Raw genomic sequence first — 13,072 nt, 5'->3', positions numbered from 1 at the left:
GAAAAAACAATTTTTAAATATACTTTTAGAAAATGATATTTGTTTCTTTTATTTTTCCTAGAAACGGGAAGAATTTGAGATTTTCGTATACATGAGAGTGCTCTGTTTGTTGAATGAACATTTTTCAGTTTCATTTTATTACTTTTTCCTCATCCGATCTTGTGGTGTTGGCTCACACCCACACACAAAACACATTTTTCACATGTAATTTTGCATAAACATTTCTTTTATAAGATATTTTAGACTTCGGATTTTTGTATGTATGAACTTCTGATTTATTAAAAAAATATACCCATAGCACGAGCACACCATTCACGACCACCACATGCACGCACACACGACCATCTTATAAAATAAATTGGTGGCGACACACCGTGGGCTTCCCAAGTTTACTAAATTGGTTCCATTTAGCTCAAGATGAGGTTCAGCGGCAATTTTCCTTCTCTGTTGGTACTAGCAGGACTTCACACATTCACCAAACATGCTAGTTACTAGAGAGAAAAACACGCGTGCGCAGGGAGCAGTGTGTGGGTAGCGCTATCGGCATTGACATTGCGGACCTCGGCCTTACACAACTCGTACTTTTTCGCTTGCTTGTACATCTTGCATCCATTTGAGAACAAAACTAGGTTGCAAACATATGTTATTTCTTTTTTCGAAATTTTCTGTGTGCTTCACAAGACAACGTCGTGTCCAACCGTGATGAAACCCAGTTCCGGATAGAGAGCCCTTCCTCTACTCTCACGCTCGATGGCAAGGGTGACGAAGAGCAGCAGCCACGCAAAGTTTCAGGGCCTGTCATAGGCACGCGAGGCCCGGCCGTTGCTCAGGTTGTACACGACAGTTCATTGCTCGGGTTGTACACGACAGCTCATCGGCAGATGGCCCCGCATCAGCGGCGCACAATGATGAAGGACACCGCTGGCAACCCATGAAGGTCGGGTAGGCAACCCATGAAGGTCAGCTATTGGGATGGTGCGAAGCCACGCCAGTATTTTCCTTCTGTGAACTTCTAGCGTTCTCATATTACTTGAACCTCTAAAATTATACTAATTAAACTTCATGTGGTTTTTGCAAAGAACTCGCGAGTATTTTTGTTTGTTGAATTTCGTTTTTGGTTTCCAAGGCTTTTTAAACATACGAACTCTACTGTGTTTTCAATGGGTTTTGGATTACAACAAGCACCTATGGAGCATCCGCACTTGCAAAACAAATTTGACTCTTAAGTGTTATATACTTTGTGCAGTTTAAAATACATATAACATGGTGCCAAATTGTAGAAAAATACCAAATCCAAACTGCTCCCATATACTGTACCAAGCTGAACCTCAAGCATGGAACCTCAAGTACGGCCAAACATCAAGACCAAAAGCATTATAGCACTACTGAACCTATACGGCCGACTAGCATTAGTATTTTTGAACCGCCCGTGATGGAGCACGTGGCTGTCAACAGCATCAAGGCTGCAGCTTGGCACTGCTCCCTCGGCCCGGCTGCATAGCACTTGGGCGGAACAGTTTGTAGGCAAACTTTTCTGCATTGTTGAACACAATGTAAGTGAAAGAAAAAAATCACCTAATAACTGAGACAAAATGTACCATACAAGTGCAGAATAAAAGTTAAGAAGAAACTAGTCCCCTTTTGCTCACTTGGGCGGAGTAGCACGGCCTGAGGCGGCGAAGTTGAACGGCCTGTGCGTTGCTCATCCGTTCTCTTCGTGGTGAGTGATTTTTGAACTACTTCGGTAGTCCATAACATGAAAAACATCTCGCATGCACCAATAAACAAAGCCGAGAACAAAATTCCTATGCATATATATCGCTAGGAGGTCAACTTGTACATATATTATTGAACTGATAAAATTACTGTCAGTGAACCACGTCACAATTAAATCAAGTCTGATGCTCATACATAAAGAAACAATCAAGAATTTAGTGTGTGAACCAAACCATTAAACAGAGCAAAAAGTTGACCAGCGGATTTTGGACAAAGCGATGCTTTTTTTACCCCACTAGGTGTTATCTAGCTAAAACCTAAATGATATTATCCTTCGGTGCAACGAACATGCAATCTCCAACTCACCATTTTTCTTTTTTCGTCTTCTTCCTTGTGTGCCCAAATCCCAAGTTCTACCACCGCTAGCAACTTCCTTTGTAAAATAAAATCAAAACAAAACGTCAGCAGTTTGGCCTTCAGAACGGATTTGGCTGCAGTGCACTGAAAAAGTGATCTGAATGTACTAAAAAATATCTCGGAATCTTGATTCCCCATTACCTCTGGACTTCATTCCGCCTAAAAACTATCGTGCGACTTGCTTCTGCAAAATAGGACGAGCTGGTTCGTCATGGAGGTGACTGAAACACAAGGCTTTACAGAAGCACACAAGAAGAATTAGCACTTCACGGCGTTGATGCATTTTGGAGAAAACTCTTTTTTGCATATATTGAAGGACCTGTGAAACTGAACGAACATATCACTACATCCAACTTTTTTGCACCTGCAAATATGTCTGAACTTCAGACAAGAAAGTCACTTAGAAACAATACAGAAACTGGGCATAGTACAGCCGCATGGAACAACAGGTAAGCAAGATGGAGAGAGGATGGACCTTGCAGGCGTCGATGTGCTGGGCAGCCACATGCCACAATGACCGGGCAGGTGGTGGTCCAGGTAGTAGCCGAGACAGGTGGAGGAACTTGGTCGAGCAGGATGGCGGGTTGGATTGGAATCCAGGCGACGTGGTGGACCGCGTTGGCCGGCGAGGTTGAACTGAGCGACATGGGAGAGGGTGGCCGGTCCTGCGGAGTGCGGTGGTGATGCGGCGGCGGACGGGCCTCGCGCGGCGGCGGCAAGATGTCGCCCAACGGCGACGGAATCTCGAGCGGCGACGGCAAGATGTCGCCCAACGGCACGATCCCGCGCGGCAGCGCGACGGCGGTAGGTGGCCGGAGTTAGGTGGAGGCGGGAAGCACGCCGGACCCGTGGAGCAGCGGGGGAGGCGCGCCGGAGCCAAGTAGGCGGCGGCGGGAGGTTGGCCGGGGAGAATCGTGGGGAGGGCTGCCTTTTTCAGATCCAGAACATCTCCGCGCGCCTCTTATAGGGCCGGCCATGATCCAAATAGTTATTTTAATCCTGGGATTAGAATAGTGTCACTCTATATATATAAACTGATAAAAACAACATCATCATTCAACATTTTAACATCACGTGCAGAAAATATATTTAAACATGAAAACTCAACAGACATGTTTCACACAACACAGACATCCTAGGCCTCCAGGCTCCGGTGTAACACTAGCTCTAGCAGCTCCACCACCTCCTCCTCCTCCATCATCATCATCATCATCATCATCATATCAAGAGTTAGACATCACACTAGTCTTCGTGAGGCCATATAGAATTCTGCGTCCTTGGGCGCTAGGTCAGAAACTTTAGTGGCCATCATCAATGTTGGCCCCTCGGTAACCGCGCCTTGCATCTGATTGGCACCATGAGGACAAGGGAACCGAGAATTGTGTATCGAATTTCACAAGATCAACATCCCAAGGGGGCAACTGCCGTTATTTGCTGAGACGACTCCGGACGGTAGCTTCGGCCATCAACACGAGTCCTTGACAACTGCACTTATCCAGCTAGCTACCTTGGAATGTGTAGCATGTTGCGAGGCCTTGGCCCTCGTAGAGGATCTAAACTTGCAGGAACTTGTTATCGCATGTGATGCATCCATTGTAGTAAAGAACATCAATGAAGCAGGTTCGCATATAGGTCAGTGCTTGCGGAGATCAAGGAACGAGCAAGTTCCTTCATTTCAGTAAGGTTTATTCACGAGGGTGAAGCGCCCAGCTACACAAGGCGCATAATCTTGTAAAGAATGTTCTCTCCCTCGATCATAGTTGCTATCTCTAGCTTCATCAGCCATGGGATCCTTCTATTGTACTCCTTACTATAGAGCAATACAGTGACCATGTGATTCTAAAAAAGGAGAAGGAAATTGACAAGATACCAGGAGACTTTCTTATAGCAAAGTCACGCTACAACTTGGCCCCCTTTATATGACGCGAGTGAATTGCAAAAAACATCGGCACTTCAGGCTAGGTTTGCAGGATCCACACATATACGGAATTGTGCCAAAAAGCACTATTTTTTTTCTTAATTTTTTTGCAAAAAACACTGGTTACTCGTTTAGACCGTTTTAAGTGCGTTTATAACAGGAGGGGCCCGCATCTGTTGACGTGGCAACACTCACACGGAGACGCCGTTAGACGGCGTTACACACCGCTCGCTCACCAGTTCGAGCCTGGCCGCTTAGTACTCAAGCTGCTCGTGGAGGAAATATGCCCTAGAGGCAATAATAAAGTTATTATTTATTTCCTCATATCATGATAAATGTTTATTATTCATGCTAGAATTGTATTAACCAAAAACATGATACATGTGTGAATATATAGACAAACATATAGTCACTAGTATGCCTCTACTTGACTAGCTCATTAATCAAAGATGGTTATATTTCCTAACCATAGACATGTGTTGTCATTTGATTAATGGGATCACATCATTAGAAGAATGATGTGATTGACATGACCCATTCCGTTAGCCTAGCACTTGATCGTTTAGTATACTGCTATTGCTTTCTTCATGACTTATACATGTTCCTGTAACTATGAGAATTATGCAACTCCCGTTTACCAGAGGAACACTTTGGGTACTACCAAACATCACAACGTAACTGGGTGATTATAAAGGAGTACTACAGGTGTCTCCGAAGGTACATGTTGAGTTGGCGTATTTCGAGATTAGGTTTTGTCACTCCGATTGTCGAAGAGGTATCTCTGGGCCCTCTCGGTAATGCACATCACTATAAGCCTTGCAAGCAATATAACCAATGAGTTGGTTACGGGATGATGCATTACGTAACGAGTAAAGAGACTTGCCGGTAACGAGATTGAACTAGGTATTGGATACCGACGATCAAATCTCGGGCAAGTAACATACCGATGACAAAGGGAACAACGTATGTTGTTATGCGGTTTGACCGATAAAGATCTTCGTAGAATATGTAGGAACCAATATGGGCATCCAGGTTCCGCTATTGGTTATTGACCGAGAATAGTTCTAGTCATGTCTACATAGTTCTCGAACCCGTAGGGTCCGCACGCTTAACGTTTCGATGACAGTTTTATTATGAGTTTATAAGTTTTGATGTACCGAAGTTTGTTCGGAGTCCCGGATGTGATCACGGACATGACGAGGAGTCTCGAAATGGTCGAGACATAAAGATTGATATATTGGACGACTATATTCGGACACCGGAAGTGTTCCGGGTGATTTCGGAGAAAACCGGAGTGCCGGAGGGGTTACCGGAACCCCACGGGGAAGTATTGGGCCTTAGTGGGCCTGAGGGGAGAGAGAGGGCAGCAACCTAGGAGGTGGCGCGCCCCCTCCCATGGGGAGTCCGAATTGGACTAGAGGAAGGGGGCGCGGCCCCTCTTTCCCTCTCCCTCTCCCTCTCTTTCCTTCCCCCTTCCTCCTTCCTAGTTGGACTAGGAAAGGGGAGTCCTACTCCCACTAGGAGGAGGACTTCCCCCTCCTTGGCGCGCCCCAAGGGCCGGCCGGCCTCCCCCCTTGATCCTTTATATACGGGGGCGGGGGGCACCCCATAGAGACACAAGTTGATCTACGGATCGTTCCTTAGCCGTGTGCGGTGCCCCCCTCCACCATATTCCACCTCGGTCATATCGTCGCGGAGTTTAGGCGAAGCCCTGCGTCGGTAGAGCATCATCATCGTCACCATGCCGTCGTGCTGACGGAACTCATCCCCGAAGCTTTGCTGGATCGGAGCCCGGGGATCGTCATCGAGCTGAACGTGTGCTGAACTCGGAGGTGCCGTACGTTCGGTACTTGGATCGGTCAGATCGTGAAGACGTACGACTACATCAACCGCGTTGTCATAACGCTTCCGCTTATGGTCTATGAGGGTATGTGGACAACACTCTCCCCTCTCGTTGCTATGCCATCACCATGATCTTGCGTGTACGTAGGAAAATTTTGAAATTACTACGTTCCCCAACAGCTCGGGCCTGTTGCGCTCCTATCCCTCTCTTTTCCTCCCCCGCACTCTCTCCTCTGAGTCATGGCGACGGCTGGCGGCGCAGGCGGCAACTACAGCGGGTCTGCCGGCGTTGGAGACGATGGTCCACCGGTGGGAGATGTATGCGGGAGCTCAAACCCTAGCTGGCCGTCGGATACGAGCAGCCCCAGCCAGAGCCCCCAGCACTGTCTCGAATATGCGGCGGCAAGATCTTGGGACAGGTCAGTGAAGGAGAATCCGACGGAGAGCCATCGGATTGCCTCGTCGTTTGGCGGCGTCTAGTGAGTTCCCTCTTCCATCTTCCATCTTCCCTCTTCATGTAGATCGATTCTAGGGTTAGGGTTAGGTTTTTTTGGTACTATTAGTGATGTAATTTAGTGCTCTCTTACTTGTGATTCTAGGGTTATGGTTTGGTTTTTTGGCACTGTTAGTGATGTAGTTTAGTGCTTTGTTAATTGTGATTCTAGGGTTAGGGTTAGGATTTAGTTGTGGTTGATGTAGTTTAGTGCTCTGTTAATTGTGATTCTAGCATTTAGGGTTAGGATTTAGGTTTTTTGGCACTGTTAGTGATTTAGTTTATGCATTTTTATTTACATTACATTGTTGCTCTGCTTTAGTGCTTTGTTAATTAAGATATTCTGTTTTAGTGCTCTGTTAATTAAGATAGTTTAATTATTTGTGTGCAGTTGAATGATGATGTTTGGCAAGTTAGAATGCACTTCCATGACATAGACAACTTGGAGAGATCAATTTGCATTTCAGACATAACATATTATAATTTGGTTGCCCTGATAGAGACAGAGGGATATGGGCTGAATGATTTCATGTATTTTGTGAGGGATCCTGGTGTGGGGATTACAGGAATGGATGAAATTTGTGATGATGATAAGGTGGATGAAATGCTTTACCATACTGCTAACAATGATCAGAATGTAGTTAACTTGACAGTGGTTAGGGGCACTGATCCAAGACCTGCAGATTTGAACTCAGGCTATCTGGTTGAGGAGCAGGTTCCTTTGAGCCATATAGGAGAGAACCCTATGTATGTAGTAAATACTTCTGGTGTTCTCTTAAGATCACTGCAAAATGGGTTGTCCACCAGTGTGAGGCAATGATGAGAGTTGATATTGGCACACCAGTCACCACAATAATGCAGACACTGAAGAAGAAATATGGAGTAGAGATCTCCACCCATATGGCCTATAGGGCTAGGAAGCAAGCATTGAAGGTTGTCCAAGGAGATCAGAGAGGACAATACACTAGAATAAGAGATTATTTGCAGGTTGTGTTGGATACAAACCCAGGCTCTAGATGTGTTGTGACTACTAGGTATCTACCACTGCACCCAAGCAAAAACCCTAGGTTTCATGGCCTCTTTTTCTGTCTAAGTGCTTGCAAAGAAGGGTTTTTGAATGGATGCAGGCTCTTCATAGGTACATTTTATTTACTAAGGTGTGAATTGTTTATGTGCTCACATTATATACACTATCTTCTCACAATTGTCAGCTTTGCAGGTGTAGATGGTTGTTTTATCAAGCTGTCGACAGGTCAACAGATCCTTACCGCAACAAGAAGGGATGGGAATAATAGTATCTACCCTATAGCATTTGGAGTTGTTGACAAAGAGGACAAAGACAGCTGGACCTGGTTGTTAACACAACTTATAGATGCACTTGGTGGAGAAAGCGGGAAGTTTGGTTATTATACCATCATCTCTGATAGGCAGAAGGTAAATATCTCTTCTCACACAATATTGCCATTGTTTCATATGCACATTGCTCTAGCTTTAGACCAATGCTTAGCTTTATTTCCTATTGTTTCAAACAGGGGCTGCTAAATGCAATAAACCATGTTTTCCCAATTGTCCACAAAGATTCTGCCTTAGACATATCTATCAGAATTTCCAAACTGCTGGTTTTAGAGGTGATGCATTAAAGAAACATATGGATGCAGCTAGCTACTCTTATACTGAGAATGAACACCTTGATGCAATGAATGCTTTGAAAAGAGAGTGTAAGGCTGCTTGGACATGGCTTCACAAAATACATGTTCATACTTGGTCTAGGCATGCTATGGATTTTAATTGCAAAACTGACCTGGTAGTGAACAACATCAGTGAGGTGTTTAATAAAATGATATTAGATGTCAAAGGCAAGCCAATAGTGACCATGATAGAAGGAATTAGGACAAAATTGATGGTCAAATTTAACAAAAATAGAACTAAGATAGAGACAGCAAATTGGGAGATTTGCCCTACCTATATATGCTGAAATGTTAGAGCAGACAAAGTACAACTCAAGGTGGTGCCATACTTTGATGGCTGGTCCTAACATTTACAAAGTGACTAGTGGAGAAAACACCTACTCAGTGAACTTGCTGGATAGAACATGTGGATGTAGGAAATGGGATATGACTTCTATGCCATGCAATCATGCAGTTTCTGCAATAGTGAAACCTAAGTTGCAGCCAGAGGACTTTGTGGCTGATTTCTTCAAAAAGGAGATGTATAGAAAAGCGTTTGCACATATCATATTTCCTGTGCCTGGTCCAAACTTGTGGCCAAGGACAAGAACTCAGGACATAGAGCCTCCAGTATTCAAAGAGAAGGTTGGGAAGCAACAAACAAAGAGGAGGAAAACTAGTTTGAGAAGCCATCACCAAGAGATACATCTAGGATGGCATCTATTACTTGCAGCAACTGCAAACTTGTAGGGCGTAGATACAATGTTTGCTCCAAGCCCCTCAAACCAGCTCTTGCTATGAGACTAAACCAGCATCAGGTTAGTTAGAGTAGCACCTCAATTATCTTTATTTTGTCTCCATTGTAACTCACATTCCTTAACTGTTTTTGAAATGCAACCAAACAGGTCACATGCTTCTACTTCAACAACAAATGCATCTACAACTGCTGCACCACCAAGGAAGAGGCCATCTTCATCTACTGCTGCACCAGCAAGGAAGAGGCCATCTCCATCAACTACTGCTCCTACACCTCCTGCCACTACACCTGCTCCTCCTCCAAGGAGGTCTCCCAGGAAGAAAGCTACACCTGCTGCCACTGCACCTGCTCCTCCTCCAAGGAGGTCTCCCAGGAAGAAAGCTACCACTGTCAGTGCAGCCTCTAGCTCTGCTGCAGGAAACAGGTCAACTTTTCAAGCTCCAAGACAGAGTGGAAGAAAAAGGACTATTTCATACAAGTTGAAAGAGTACTTCTATGCTTCTGGTAACTAGATGCCTTTGTCTTTGTTGGCTTGTGATGCCTTTGTGTTGGCTGTGAACTACATTATGCCTTTGTTGGCTTTCAGAACCTATGATGCCATTGTTGGCTTTGAACTAGCTTATGCCTTTGTTGGCCTTGAACCATTGTTGGCTGTGAGAACTTGGATGTTTATCTTCAATGTTGCCTTGGATGGATGTGAGAACCTGAAATGTTGGCTGTCTTGGATGTTTATGTTGTATGTTGCCTTTGGATGGACTAGATGTTGATTGAGTTTGTTGGCTGTGATGCTGGTGATTCTGATGATGATGATGCTTACTATGATTCTAGGGTCCCTCGGCGTCGGAAAACCCACCAAAGTGAGTCTAGGGTCACTCGGCATCGGAAAACCCACCAAAGTGAGTCTAGGGTCACTCGACGTCGAAAAACCCACCAAAGTGAGTTTAGGGTCACTCGGCGTTGGAAAACCCACCAAAGTGAGTCTAGGGTCACTCGGCGTCGAAAAACCCACCAAAGTGAGTCTAGGGTCACTCGGCGTCGGAAAACCCACCAAAGTGAGTCTAGGGTCACTTGATGTCGGAAAACCCACCAAAGTGAGTCTAGGGTCACTCGGCGTCGGAAAACCCACCAAAGTGAGTCTAGGGTCACTCGGCGTCGGAAAACCCACCAAAGTGAGTCTAGGGTCACTCAACGTCGAAAAACCCACCAAAGTGAGTCTAGGGTCTCTCGTCATCGACAAAACCAACCAAGTGAGTCTAGGCTCTCTCGGCATCTACAAAACCAACCAAATGAGGCTGGGGTCAATCGGCAATGACAAAACCAACCAAACAACATCAGATTCAACAAACTGGAAGATCCATACATAACCACAACTAATAAGTACCATATTACACGATAGTGCTTAATGCTAAATAGGTACATTACATAACCATAATTTAGAGATTAGTAGATCATTCATCTAATAGTAGTCATTACATAACCATAATTATATTATTCATCATCCCATAACCATGCTGGTGGTACTAATAATCAGCATATTACATTATACTGCTCATTCATCTAAGATGGCCTTGATCCCACTGAGCTTCAGCTTGGTCTGATCCACAACCTTCTCAAGCTCATTAATGTGGGCCTGCAACTTAATCTTCTCTTCAGCAAGCTTCAACTTCATGTTCCTAATGACATTGGCTTGAGAAACTGTCAGGTTCTTGAGCATGTCATACTTCTCCTGCAGCTTTTTCTCATCAGGTTTGTTCTGCATCTTATCTCTCTGCATCTGAGCCCTCTGCTCCTGGGCATCCAAAAGGCCGTTGACATCTTCAACCAACCTCTCATAACTTGCCTGCAGCTTGATCTTCTGTTGTGTCAGATTGTGAACAACAAATGAGCTTTCCAGATTCTCCTCAATCTTGCTCCTCCTGCACTCTTCATACCTATCCCACAACTTGGTCAATGCATTCTCCATTAAGGCTGGCCAAAATGGATCAACCCATTCAACTAGCCCACAGTTTCTTCCCTCCTGTAATATTAGTGTTAAACAAATGGTGAAAAGTGCTCACTAATCCAAATGCTATAAACTAACAAATAGGTATAAAGTAACACAATGAGTTAAACAAAAAGGTATGAGCTATATGACACAATGAGTTAAACAATTACAGTGCTCACTAATCCACATGCTGTAAAGTAACAAGTCTCAATCAGTGCTCCCAACCCTATGCACATACTGGCATATAAACAATGACCTCACTAACCCACCACTATCACAGAAAATACATAACTAATTAACAGCCTAACTAATAGGACAGATCTGCTGACAACACTGTGCACATGCTCACATATAAACATTGACCTCACTGAGCAACTAACACACCAGATCGGCTAACTATAAAATCAGTACTAAACAATGACCAGATTAGCATAAATTTGGCACATGCCTTCACAGCACAAGCAAAGAACCTCCTGCCAGTATGGATGCCCTGGAAAGCAACACGCCTCTTTGCTGGCAGGGAGTGTTCATTGCACAAAACGTCGGGATCAGTGCCCTCGAAATCGGAGTCATCCATGGTTTCAGGGATCTAGAGGTGCAAAGGAAGCCAACAAAACTTCAGATCAAGCTCAACACAAAAATCCCCAAATCCCAACCCTAACCCTAGCTTGAGCTCGAGCAACTCACCTTGATGATGCCCTCGTCTGAAGCTGAGTCGACGTACTGGTGAGAGTTCTCGCTGCTATGGTCATCAGACCAGGACACCATGGCGACGCGGCGGCGACGGCGGTCGGAGATGTGGGAGGGGGCGGCGGCGGCGAACGAGCGGGAGCAGAGAGGGAAGAAGGACGAGAGAGAGTGAGGGCTGCGGGGTGGGCCTGCATGCACCGCTTCGGGGGTGTTTGACCCGAGCGACTGAACAGGTGTGCGAGCGGCGTGTAATGCCGTCTAACGGCGTGTCTGTGTGAACAGTGTTGCCACGTCGACAGATGCGGGCCCGTCCTGTCATAAACGCACTTAAAACGGTCCAAAGGAGCAATCATTGTTTTCTGCAAAAAGATTAAGAAAAAAATTAGTGCTTTTTGGCACAATTCCGTATATGTGTGGATCCTGTAAACCTAGCCTGAAGTGTCGATGTTTTTTGCAATTCACTCATCTGACGCCCATCATATATCCAATAGAAAGGATTGGACCAAGGGTAAAATAGCTCGACGCTTCGCAGTTTTCAACAACAAATTTCTTATCAGAAACACATGGCAACGCTCTGAGCGGGCTCAGCGAGCTCGTTCTCTCCCACGTCGCGTCACCAAGGAGAGCGTTGAGGGCAAGCAACACAACGGAGGATAGGGAAGAGGCCGAGCATGCCCCGCTGTGGAGCAGAGAAAGGTGAGTCGCGCTGTCATGGAGGAGGGCCCGCCGTTGGGGAGCAATAGACTAAAGGCCGCAAGACCGCTGTGGAGGGCCGACAATGTCGAGATAGAGGAAGGAGAGTCATTTGCAGCGGATTCCTTTCCAATTATCTATCGCACCGCTCGGTTCTGTTATAAAGCAAAAATGCTAGACATACAAAGACTTACACGCTTTTACACGCTCCTTCCATCTAACAACCAATCACAAATCTCTCCCCCCTGACCGCACCGCTTACCTATTGACCAATCAAGGTTAACCATCCTGTAAAAGTGTGTAAATCGTTTGTACATGTAGCATTGCCGGTTATAAAGTCAGTAGCAAGCTCTCCGGTTTTAAGGCCGTCAAGTTGCATCATTTGCCGGTGCTTTGTAATCGTTAGTGCCGTTTAAATGGTTAGTGCAACTACAATTGTCCCACTATTCTGAATTTTTGTGCTTAGTGCTAAAGAGCTTCTATGTTAAATGTTTCTGAATTTAAATGAGAAGTGCTATTTAATTATTCAGTTTTTGCTTTATGTTCCTGCATAACAGGTTCAGTTATTCTTTTGATAATTTATTTTTGAGAATCTAAATATGGAGAGTGCTTGGTGCATAGCTTTTGCTGCCCGTGCTTACAACTGCAAGTGCAGAAGTCTCTGCTGAAAACTGACTACGTGTGGGCTGTCTTCCCTTGGGCCGATCTCCTCCGTTAGATCTTGAATGAACGACAGATGAAGGGGGCCAAGTTGCAGCGTGTCACCTGATCTCTGTTCCCATCCGATCCCAGCCACCGCCGCCGCCGTCCCCGCTGCCACTACTTGGATCGGTGGAATTGGAGGGGAAGACACTTTGACATCTCTGCCGCAGGTATATACTATCAATTACTCCTT

The 13,072-nt window shown here is 45.3% G+C and overlaps 1 long non-coding RNA gene across 2 annotated transcripts; it reads right to left on the bottom strand.

Annotated features, from left to right (window-relative positions):
- Nucleotides 1-1,202: 1,202 nt before the first annotated feature.
- LOC123042469 (uncharacterized) lies at nucleotides 1,203-3,052 on the bottom strand. Of its 2 annotated transcripts, XR_006418800.1 has the most exons (4): nucleotides 2,609-3,052; nucleotides 2,275-2,509; nucleotides 1,650-2,149; nucleotides 1,203-1,534 (listed from the first exon to the last, which is right to left on the bottom strand). It is a non-coding gene; the product is annotated as an uncharacterized lncRNA (long non-coding RNA). The 2 variants fall into 2 exon arrangements; XR_006418799.1 differs by having other exon boundaries at nucleotides 1,203-2,149.
- Between the last annotated feature and the right edge of the window lie 10,020 nt (nucleotides 3,053-13,072).

The sequence above is a fragment of the Triticum aestivum genome, chromosome 2B (assembly GCF_018294505.1).
Source record: "Triticum aestivum cultivar Chinese Spring chromosome 2B, IWGSC CS RefSeq v2.1, whole genome shotgun sequence".
In the NCBI taxonomy this organism is placed as follows: domain Eukaryota; kingdom Viridiplantae; phylum Streptophyta; class Magnoliopsida; order Poales; family Poaceae; genus Triticum; species Triticum aestivum.
The sequence above is the reverse complement of the archived record's forward strand: the minus strand, read 5'-3'. Positions and strand labels throughout refer to the sequence as shown.